This window comes from Ixodes scapularis, unplaced genomic scaffold (assembly GCF_016920785.2).
Source record: "Ixodes scapularis isolate PalLabHiFi unplaced genomic scaffold, ASM1692078v2 PGA_scaffold2__306_contigs__length_199485367, whole genome shotgun sequence".
Classification (NCBI taxonomy): Eukaryota; Metazoa; Arthropoda; class Arachnida; order Ixodida; family Ixodidae; genus Ixodes; species Ixodes scapularis.
The window spans coordinates 163,068,683-163,080,938 of record NW_024609857.1 but is presented as its reverse complement, the minus strand read 5'-3'; positions in this window follow the sequence as shown (position 1 = coordinate 163,080,938).

Genomic DNA, 12,256 nt, shown 5'->3' with positions numbered 1-12,256 from the left:
ATGTTTCTAGTTTTTTATTCGGGTCCCGTTCCTCGATCAGGGTTGATCCCAACGACATCTGTAAGAACAGATATACGAAGTAGTTTTTTTTTTACAATCTCAGCTTATAATACGCGTTAAAAAGTAATGAGACAATAAATACCTAAATTGGCCAGTGTCTAAAGCTTTTGAAACACTGATCTTTTGAATATGCCTAAGTAGCCTGGCACTTCATCTTGCAAGTTAATAAAACTCACCCATATGAACTTCTAAATTCACATAGACACTTTTTTACCAAACTCATACCAGGCTAAGGACTGAACAGCCATTCACCGAATTACATATTTTGTTGACTTGTAAAATGCAAATAAAGAACGAAAGGTAATATCTGCCAGTTCTCAACTATAGTCGTTTATAAAGCAACACATTATAACATGTTACAATTGTAACGAGGGTTGCTATATAGGGAACCGCATTCAAAACTGTATAATAGATCATTGCTTTTTTTTTTTTTTTTTGCTCGTTCTGCGCTAGAAATTACTCTCAAATTAGTTGTCTTTATGTTAAGCAACTTGCTTATCTTGGAATGTACACACTGGTATTATTATGTAACAACAATATTCAATCGAGCCACTTTTAACAAGACATTTACATATTCGGGATATTGAAAATGTTTAAGTTCAGAATATCTCTACTGGATTCAAAGCTGCAACAGCAGCCCTTGGAACTGGTTTATACTTTTGTTCTGTAAAAATTAAAAGTGGAAATAAAAGCCTTGTTATTTTGAATAAACATTTTAAGTCTTTTTGAATGAAGACTAGTCGCCAGTGGCGTCGTGAGGCAGGTACAGTCATTTCTTAGAGTATATAGCTCATCCTATAGGTTATAACGGAGACAATGCTATGAAGAGAAAATTATATTTGAATTTTTTAAACGAAAAGTACCACTCATTAAAATATAGTTTGGTAGCATGTATTCGCACACTACAAAATATATTTCAGTAAGCGAAGGACAGGGAACACAAAATAAAATAATCAGACTTGCTTTTTATTCTACAATATCTCACCATAGCATGCCTCTAGCATTGATAACAACTCTCGCTGCACAAGTTTTCATGCAAGCAATGGACATTCTAAAACAAGGAGCTCAGTCTGGAGCCATTGCTGAAATATATGTTAGATCAGATGAAGTATACAAAGGAATAAACAAAAAAAAAACACCGAATGATGCCAAGAAGCACAAATGAGCTCAATACCTTTTAATAAACTCCAAGGTGATGCAAATCTCTTCTGTGTACGCAATGTTGAAAACGTAGTACGCGCTGAATAGTACAGCCAGTGCGTGGTCGAACATGTGAATTTCGTCCATCACAGTTATTCCATCAATTGAGATCGAGTACATGCTGGCTGAGTAGATGCTTTTCCCTAGAAAAGAAAGGATAAAACAAAAGGCGTGAAGGCAGATATAAAATGTAGGAAATTGCAGAACTATAATTGTAATTTAAAATCATTATAAAATTATAGGCAATATCGATTACTTGGGGTTCGGAAAGTGATCAGTGAATGCTCACCATGCACTAGACTGCATGAGGAGATGGGTGGTGCACCTTGAATCATGTCAGTTACACACTGGCCTTACTGACAGGCACCATCACAAAATTCCTCCAAAACACCGGGTAAGTGGGACTTGCTGCGAGGCTCGGTAAATACGTGGCCCATATATTTCTTTTCTAGGGGTAATTTAGTGCGTCTTTAACGGGGACATGCGGAGCAAACCGGTCCTTTTGACCACAACGACGTCCTATGTACATACTCACTGTTTCCACACAAGGGAAGTGCTTTCTCAAATATGCAGATTTCATATGTTCTGGAAGAAAGGTGGTAGATTTCAGGTTCGTAACATCATTGTATAATGATGTTATGAACTCAATGATGTTATGAACCTCGACTGAACCAAGCACGTTTTAAAGGCTTTCAGCAAGTTAGCCGAACATTTATTGTTTGTACAAGAAATGCCGACGTTGAAATTCATAAATGGTTTTTTGAACTGTTGATACAGGCATAAGAAGCTTTCCGTTAAACTTCAGGCACAAAAAAAAAAAACAAGATCGCATTTTACGGCCGTTCTTTATTCTTCTGCAGACAGAGACATTAACACGTCGTAGTTATCATCAGGGGATTGCATCACGTTAACAGAACCGTCTTCATTAGAATCCACACTAGTCGACTGAGTCGAAGAGTCCTCAACCTGAAGCGGGCCTGCAGGCGATGCGCCGTCGCCCAAGAAACCCGTCACTCGTAAATGCGCCCAGTTCAAATGTGCCGTGAACTATGATTTCACACCTTTTGACAGTAGGAGCACGAACACGAAACCAAAATACCGTCGGAGATGTGGCCTTTTAGATGTTTTAGCAAAGCCTCCCTTGTGTGGCACTCCTCTAAGCATGCTGGCAAAGTGCACTGAAAGCTTTCCAAACTCCTCGAAGCAAACCGTACTTACCCTTAGGCGTTCAAATGCCCATGCCTTCTCAAAATATGACACCTGAGAGCATAATACGTAACAAACTAGCGACAGCATCCTTCGTCCACACACGGAAGAATTCAAGAGCTGAAAACGTATGAAAACGGTGTCGCACTCGAAAATGAAGACCGAGAACAGCAGGCATTGCTGGTTCCTGGTTTTTGCAATTTCCTAGAGTTCGAACATACGAATTCAAAAAGGCTCGGTCGCCCTCCGTAAGGAGGCAACGTGAATTACTCGCGGTCGCAACAATGGAGAAAACCTTGACAAAGATTTCGACAAGTAGAGTTGCGGGTAAGTGTCAGCACGGATGACCTACTTGCAGAAACAAAGTTTTATTTTGACAAACAAGATGCTAGAGAGACTGGAATGGAAGTTCCTTACCGCAGGAGCAGCAGAAAATTGGTATTGAAAGACACCACTGCTCGTGGGCACGCATTTCTTTACCTGGCAGAAATCTTGAAGTCTGTTGTTGCCCTTAGCTGTCACTGCAAAAAATCTAACACTTTGCACGTTCTCTCCTTTGGCTCTTTTTTGATTGATTCGGCATTGTGCAAGCGCTATATCAAATTTGATGAGTACAGTTCCGATTGGGCAAGCGAGTGCAAGATTGGGCAAGCGAGTAGAATTACTCGCTTGATGCAAGCGAGTAATTCACGCTGCCCACTCAGGGAGAGCGACTAAACCTTTGCGAGGTTATGTGTGTTACGATTCTCTGGATCGGAGTCCGCAATGCCTGTTGTCCTCGGTTTCCTTTTTCAAGTGCATCCTAGGTCCTCATACCGCAGCCGACTGCCACAAGTGACACCGTTTTTGTGAACGGTGTCACCTCAACCAAAAAAAAGTTTGCCGAGTAACATAGAGCTCTTGCGGCTGTGCAGGCGCTGCCATTTGCTATCACAGGCACATAATTGGCGAAGTACTCAGAGTGCACCGTCTGGTAGCCATGTGTGGATACGTCCTATACATAGCTTGCAACTGTCAACATTCCTGTGTACTGCCGGCTATTTCTACATACTGATTCCTTCATACTTTGCCTGTTCTGGTTCCGCCCCTGCCTCCACATCACAATACTAGAAGTGTTTGTTCTAGTGCTTGCTAATAAACATGCTGTCTCTGAAATGAGAATGACTTACAAATGGCCAGTGTACTGTTTTTGAAAACTTGCCGAAACGAAAGAACAACCCTCACGACAGTATTTCTTCGCAGTAAAATCGACCCCAACTTTGAAATGAAAGCCACACCAATAATGTAAGTAGTTTTTTTTTTAATTTTTTGGAGGGGGAGAGCTTTAGAAGTTCAAATCTCTCGTGACAACTTTACAAATTTAACTTGACATGCTTTTGTTTTTCTTCTTTTTTGTTGATTAGAGCATCGTTGGCTCATTCACGCCGGCGATGTAAGTAGTCACGCGATGCGACTAGATCGTATCGCAAAAAAATTAGATTAGATGGCGTGCGCGATGAGCGAGTCCAACGCCTTCGTTGGCGAGTCACTTCTCGAAAACTCTCGCTCCGAACGCCGTTGACTGGCTGAGCCGCTCTGGTGCGACTAGATCGCGTCGCAAAAAGTCGGGTCAGCAAGCGACTGCTCAAATCGCGTCGCTTTTTGCTCGCGATGAAAGTTATCGCGCGACTAGATCGCATCGCCGGTGTGACGAGGAAAGGTTCTCACCTTGGGTTGACGATCTGGAGGACCAGCGTTGAAACCGACCGAGGGCTGACGGCCGTGGACGCGAGTAGCTAAACAGTGTAGGGACATAGTCCGGGTGTGCCTTCTCTAACGCCGGCTTCCCTGCAATCGAAGAGATGTGATCATCGCCGCACTTCGCAAAGCTCTATCGCTTGCAAAAATGACAAGTCAACTTACCTGTAATAAAATGGGCGCTACATAGTCTGGACAGCTGACTCGGCTTCCAGTTCTTCGAGGGGTCGGACTTGTCAACTCTCCTGACTGCACGAATCCAGGCTGCCCGCTTAACGGGTAAAGCTTACCACACGGAAAGCGAAAGAAGCTAGTTCCACAACCCGGGCGATAATAGTTTCGACAGCCGAAGGCTACACAGTTCACCGGCATGATTGCGGTGCACGTCGTTATCTAGAACGGGCGTCGTCAGTACGATCACTCGTGTTCACCTTGTTCGCAACATCAAAACTTGAGTCTCGATGGTCTCCAAGGCGCGCAAAGGCGAGAAAAGCAAGATGGCGGATTGTTTAGAACTAGATACTCTCGAACCCAGGCGCATCAAATACTCCGCGCATGCGCACCGCGTATTTCAACAAAAGGTCCAAGTAAACATCTTTTAGGGTCACTGGCGGATCCACGGGGGGGGGGGGGGGGGGGGGGGGGGGGGGGGGGGCCCTGAGGGCCCGGGCCCCCCCCCCCCCCCCCCCCGAGAGATATCATCAACACCCCGCCCGCGATGCTGCGCGGACTGCGTAGGCCAGAACCTGGCTCGAAACTTTGACGGATTCGGAACGTTTGTATCCGAGTACCGGCAATTCGAAATGTCGTTTCCTGTGACTTGCCAGTTAATTAAGGTGATAAGCAGAGGCCCCAAGCGTCAAAGCGCACCGGCGCACCTACACCCTTGTGACAACGCGGAGTAGAAAAAAAGAAAAGCAACGAGCCTGTTTCCATTTGACAATGGGCTTTTGAGAGTAGCGACCTTCTGTCTCGAATTTCAGTATTTTTTTTTTTGTTCCTTTATTTTGGTTGTGTCTCTGTTCAGCGCGCGTTTTTCTTTCTCACTAAAACCCCCATATGGAACTCTTTGGAATCCATCCCTGTCGATTCCCGCTTCCATTTATCGGATTATCTTTGGAGGCGCCCGCGTCTCTGCCGCTAGGACAAGGCCGCCGGGCAGCTCATTGCCTCCTTCCTGAAAGGGAGAAATTGTAGACATCCGTTTCTGTCAAGGCCAGTTGCCGGGAGATTTTATTTTTATATTTTGCTCCGGTAGCTTGGTACGAGTAGGAAATAATTTCCCCCGACCTCGAGCTCGGAGACCCTGGTAGGTGGCGGGAGAAGGGCGGGCCCCCGGAAGGCCGGTCAGGTTGGCTGGTCGCTCCTCCCGTCGTCTGTTCCCGTGAGTTGTACGCAGTGGCGTAGCCAGGATTTTATTTCGGGAGGGGTTTAACAGCATCTGCCCCCCGTCAATGACGGAGGGCGAGTTCACCGACACGGACGCTCAGGCAAAGATTAGGGAGACACTGTTAAGATAAAACGGGTAACGCTGCATTGTCATTTTTAAAAACGGAGCAGGATTCATTTACAGGAATACGGGCGGGGTGGCTCACTGTTCTACTGTCGTCGTAATTGCGGCCCACGAACTTTAAGCGCTTTCTCACAACACAAAAGTTCCTTCGCGTTTCGAAGTAGCACCGCAATGCCAACGCGTGAAGGCCAGAAAAAACACAAAAATAGCTATACTTTCACACGCACACACACACACAAAAAATATTGAACAGCAAAAAAAAGAATCTTTTTTTGACACTGAAAACTTGGAGCAACCGGCCACGCACAAACACGAGGGGCCCATATTTAGGGCGAAGGTAATTCTGAACAATCACACTACCAAAATCATCTATCTATTAAAGGTTTAACAAATTCGTGCTACAGAATCGGATGCCGAAGGAAAGAGAGTGTTATCTTTGCTAGGCCGTTTTATCTTGTAGCGTGATCCAAAGGCAGCAGCAGCATATCCTCGGGGTAAGGACAAGTCATCAGTCGGAACTCGTCGTTCCGTCACTCGGAGAACTGACATGACGCACCACAAAGAAACTACGCGCCGAATGTGGAAAGGAACTTGACTAGCCTTGCGCCTGCGCGTAGTGAGAATATGAAGGCTTGTCTCTTCAAGTTTCTGATGTTCCGTGCAGCGAGGAGATTAATCTAATAGTAATAAGGAATTGCATCGCATGTCACCTTGACATACAAAGCAGAAAGCAAGACCATAGCCTCCTCTATACGGAGAAAGCCTGGCGCGTCGCGTGAAAAGACGGCCGCCGTAAATGGGAAAGGAGGGGCGGAGAAACGGGAGCGGAGAGAACCTTGTTCGCTAGCGCCACGAAAGAGCGAGCGGCCAAACGCAGAAACAATCTTTTTTTTTTTTTTTTTTTTCTTTTCTTGTCGTTATCGTGGAGAGGAGAAACTCAACGTCCACCCTTTCCCGTTTCTCCCTGCGCCCTTTCGAATCGCCGCGCCCGTTTCTCCCGGAGTACAAAAACGACGGTGACGAAAACACAAAAACAAGCGTGGTTCGGGGAGCGGCCGCTCACGACCCAAGCGCTCGCTGTCTAGGTCTGCCCTTTCTGCTCTGCGCTACCATATTGGTCACCGTTCGGCGCGCTCCTCCTCTCCTTTTTCCTGCGGCCGCGCGCTCTATGGCTCCGTCGTCGATGTGCCAGGCTTTCTCCGTATAGAGGAGGCTATGGCAAGACGGACTTCATCACATCCGTGAGCGACGGTTTTCGCGAAGTGAGGGAAACTACGGCCAAAAATAGGGAAATTCTAAGCGTTCAATGCAAGAGAGAGAAACGTGAAGCGCCCGTCCTATCTGCAGTATACAGGTGGTCGCCCTCTGTCCGAAAGCACTATTTCAGAACGTCCATCGTCTCAAGATTCTAGTTGCTCTGCCCTTAACAACGGCGGAAGCTGAGCGCTCGTTCTCTTCACTACGACGGTTGAAAACAAACCTAAGAGCGTCCACTTCGAGTGAGCGACTGCTCGGTCTATGCTTCGTTTCAGCTTAATTCCAGACGCAGCCGATGCTACAGGCGCGAACATGTGGCCCTGAACAGTGCTTGCACTGCACGAGCGCGCGTGCTTGGCAGGGATGCTGAAAGGCCGGAGCTCGCTCTTGAAGCATCGGCTACGTCTGAACCTGAGCTGAAACTACAGTGTAGTAGAATACTTGACTGAAACGAGGTATAGCGTTTTTGAATGTTCACCGCGACATTAAAGTTCAAGCGGAGGACGTCCGGGATATTTTTTTTTTTTCGTGAATGCAGGTGGCTTCATTTTAAAGTGTAGGCGCTTGGCATAAATGAAATGATAAAGAGAACCTGTAAATTGCATTCTAATATCACTAGTCACAGTTACCTATTTATTCGTGGTAATTTCTAGTCGAAAGCACGTCATTCTGATCACAAAAGGTGTGCGTGAGCGCAGCGCCACCCGTTGCTTACAGTGCGATTGTTTTTTTTGTTTTTTTTTACAATTTATTTATTATTCCTTACATTACTGACATTGTTTCATATTATCGCCGTGCGTTCGTTTTATTATGTTCACATTGGTTTGATTGAACTGTGTATTTCAGTGAGGATAGTTTGTCATATTTTGCGTTGAAATCGCCATCCTTCAGTATTGCATATGTTATTAATTTGAGCATTTTCTACCCCACAAACAATTTTTCCCAAAGCCTGTAAGTTGGAGATGGTCCGTGCTCCCCCGTTGCTCCGTGCCTCGTGCAAAACCGACTGCGTGAGCAGGGCAGCGAGCGGGCCCCGTTGGGGAGGGAAGGGGGGGGGGGGGGGGGGTAGCTTTGGCATTTCGGGAGGGGTCTCAACCCCCCAAACCCCCCCTCTGCCTACGCCACTGGTTGTACGGGCTTCGGTTTTTCCCTTTTCGGGGAGTGAGTGTGTGTGCGGGGCTGCGTTGCGTCGACTGCCGAGCACCCAGTCCACCACGCCGGAAAAGTCAAGCCTTCGTCGTCCGTCGGACCCAAGACGTCGGTGAGTCTTCGGACTTCGTTTGAACCACGGTTGAACTTTCCCCTGGACTTTGGGTTAACCAGTGGAGCTTTTCCTTCCTCTTTTCTATGCATAGGTAAACGTTGTTCCCGGCTGCATTTGTGCCGCGAGCGGCGAGTTGTTTCGCGTTGTGTCGGGAATTGAATGCTGTTTTGTTCTTCGGGGCCCCGCCGCCCGAAGTTTCATCAGTGTGTTGTGGGTGTTACGCGTGTTGCGTTTGGTTGAGTTTTTCGTGCGCAGCCGTGCGCGGCTTTTTATCGCTTCTTATTAAATTTCTTGTTCTTTTATCCCTGCGTGCAGTGTTGCCAGATGGTCCCAACAAAAAACCGCCAAACGGCTGGGAGGTATAGCCCAAATATAGCCAAAGCCACAAAATAAATATAGCCCAAAATAGCCAAGACTAAAAACGACGATTTTTAAGCCTTTTATTGACAATTTTTCATACGCGCAAAAAACAACACGTTAAATTCTCATTTTCAACCTTCAGATGCGCCACTTTTTGTGTACATTAGGTCCCCTGATATATATACATAAAAAAAGCTTCAGAAGGATGAAAATTTGTGAAACAATTACCCATCCTTCGTAGGTTTTCAGAAATAGAAAACATACATGGACAGCTGTATTGTGAAGCCCGGGAGATATAATCATACAGTAAAAGAACAGAATGTAGAAGCAGAACAGTCAGAACTGGGAGTTTTAAACTAGCACCCCCTATATCTCCCGTGTAACACTATTCCGTTATCCCTTGCTTCGAATATTTTTTTTTTTTTTTTTTTTTTTTTCGTTTTTGAGTGTATTCTTTATTTTCTTTTTATTATTAAGTGTATTGATTGTTTTCTAGTATTCTCATATGTTGTTCAATGTGCACTAGTTCCTATTGGAACGATTTATGTACCCCCCCTATGTAATACCCTCTCACGAGGGCCTTTAGGGGTAATATGAATAAATAAATAAATAAATATCTAAGGTTCTTACCAATAAACCACCCGTCTATTTTTCTTTGAATAGAATATGAGCGTCCCCCGTTCCGGTTCAAGCTATTTTTTATTGTGTTTCTTTTCTTAAAGTTGGCGATGCCTAAGAATTTTCGCAATGGGTACCAAAGCTGCGTTGGGAGAGTCCAGTCTACGTCCGGGTAGAAGACGCGCTACCGGACCTGTAAAAACAGTGCAATTTGTTTGTTTGATTTGCTTCACTGCGCTGTGGGGAGACCGCTTGAACTCTGCTAGCACTGCTTCTCTGCGCATTGTGAAAACCCCGAAGTTTGTAGAAGTTTGAAGCCATTCTCCTTTTTCTCTCTCTTCTCAACTAGCCAAAAGAGAAACAATTTTTTTTACGAAACTGACCAGAAGTTCGAAAATTAATTAGTCGAACCTCAAAGTTCGACGTCGAACCTGAGGTTCGACAAGAGTTCGCCGCACCCTTAGAAATAGCCCAAAAATAGCCACATAGCCAAAGGCGAAATTTTGACGCCAACTAGAAAAAAATGTAGCCCAATTTGGCTATATATAGCCCAATCTGGCAACACTGCCTGCGTGTCGTCGCCTTTCTCTACTTTACACCGGACGTGGACCTATCGCTTGCCACCGGTCAGAGCCGGACGGAGATGGCCGGACCCGGATGAGACCTTTCCTCCTTTCACCATATTCGCGATACGCCAGCACATGGACACGCGCTCGCTGATGGCTCTAGGGAGACAGCTTCAGCGGAACTCGGCGCGACCCCCCTTGACGTCACAGCGCACGTGACTCGGGACGTAGTTGACGTAGTTGAGAGGTGCCGAAAGCCTCAATCTTTGTCTATTTTTAAAATAAAATCTAGGACATGCAGGCAAACGCGGTTTTTTGATCTTTACTTCCGAAAGGTCGAGACACCAACTCCAAACTTATCTAAGCAAAGCACTGAAATTGTTGCACAGCTCCTTTAAATCAAGATTCCGTTATCCCTTGCTTCGAAACGGGAGATATTGCAATCGTGTTTTGAATTGCGACACTTTGTGTCGCTGAAAAGGAAAGGCCTCTCTCTACTTTTTATACGTGTGTTTAGACAAAGATCCAACACACAATGTGGTGTGCAGCAAGTGTTCCCTCCCCCCCCCCCCCCCTCCCCCCTCTTTCTTTTTATGCTGGGGCCCCCCCTTGGGGGATCCTCTGGATCCGCCCCTGTTTAGGGCGTTGTATTTATGCCACCGTTACACTATCCTTGCCAAACAAGCAGCAGATTGATAATGAAATCCCTGTCTCGAGTATCCAGTTGCCTTCCGCTCCAAATTTTCAGGTGCACAAAAATCCGGGAATGCCACGAACGAACGAGGACAAAATGGCACGGAGACGGGCGGGAAGGCGGGAAAGTGAACTGAACGTTCGTTGTCCCAACCAACGTTGCTTTATTTTTTCGACGCTTCTAGCTCGTCGCATTGTTGCTCAACTGTTTGCTCTTTTTTTTTTTTTTCAGTTAAGGCAGTTACGTTCTGCGTTGGCACGGACAAAGAAAGGAGGTGAAGGGGCGAGAGGAGGATCTCTGAGTTCCCGCAGCTTCCGAAGGTCAAGCGTGGTGACCAATTAGCGATGCGCGTCTTTTCTTTCTGTTTTCTTTCTCCACGAAGTTTTGCGTTTTCCTCTCGCTCTTTTTCGCTCGTTTGCGGAGCATTTCAGGTATTCCTCTTCACGGCGTTCTTGCAGTTTTTATTAGCTTATAGCGCTGTAAATTGGACGGTTATTTTTTACAGTGTACGTAAAGCTTGTTTACTTTTCTACTCGAGCCTTCCTGTTAGCGTTTCGAGGTACAGTACGTGGACGAGCCAGTGCTGGGAATCTCGACGCTGCGAAGCTCGGGGATCTTGCTTGTGTACGAGTCAACACGCTATTGGGCAGGAGATCGAACTATAGGGGGCGCTCTGACCCGTTTGTTTTCCCCACGCTCGTTGTTTACTCAACACAAGGCCTGTGCACATTCCGACAGGCCTTATAGGCATGTCCGTGTCATCTTCTACAATAGAGCGCGGGGCACAGTTTAATGTAAAAAATACTAACAATCGACGAAGCGGCGTTAAGTGCCGGATCTGTCCTCGGAGAATGCGTGCCTGACCCAGTTCGGCTTTTGTGCTGAGCTAGGACCGTGCATGCTGCATTGTTCATGCAAGCTGTAGTAGAAACAAAACAACCCCTCCTCCCCCTCACAAAAGAACACGAACTCCAGCCGAACGCTGACGCCGCGTTCGGTTATGTCGACCGAGCGCTGAGTCATTGTATTTGTTGTCCCCATCCGTGTAGTTGTTAAGTTAACCGCTTGGGGCGTCACGGTCTGTCCTCCTCCCCAATAACAACCAATAAGTTCGCGTACACCGAGCTCGCAACTTTACATTAGTGTTGCAAGTAATTGTTACTTGTTTTATGCATCCATTGACGAAATTACCTTTTTTCAATTACTGTTTCTTCTCAATACGCCCGAGTACACAAGGTAAAACTGGGAGACGCCGCTGGAAAGCTGAACTCGAACACTTCTTATCCCTTCATAGCTCTGACTCGCCGCACGGCACGAAGTGAAGTCCCTACACGCTTGGATTCGACTAATTGAATATCGCATTAAGTTATCCTGCCCAGTCATATGTTCACATTCACACATACAAACCGTTTTGAAGAAAGCAACAGTCGTGTCGCACAGTTCGGCGGACAGCACGTATACGCCGTAAACCAGAGTTGGGCAGTACCGCGATACAAATGTATCGCGTTACATTTTTTTACCAGTATCTGTATACCCGTATCGAAATACATATGGAATGTTTATTTGTATCGCGATACAATCAGGATGAAATGTATTTCGTTACATTTCTTGAGGAATACGCCCCCCCCCCCCCCCCCCCCCTCTCCGAAAAAAACAAACAGACAAAAAACAAATACCCAAACGCATTTTTTTTTACTTCTGAGGGCACCAGGGTCAAAGAGATGCTGTGGCATTGTTACTATACCTGACAAAGGTCCCTTCTGAATCTCCAAACTATTTTT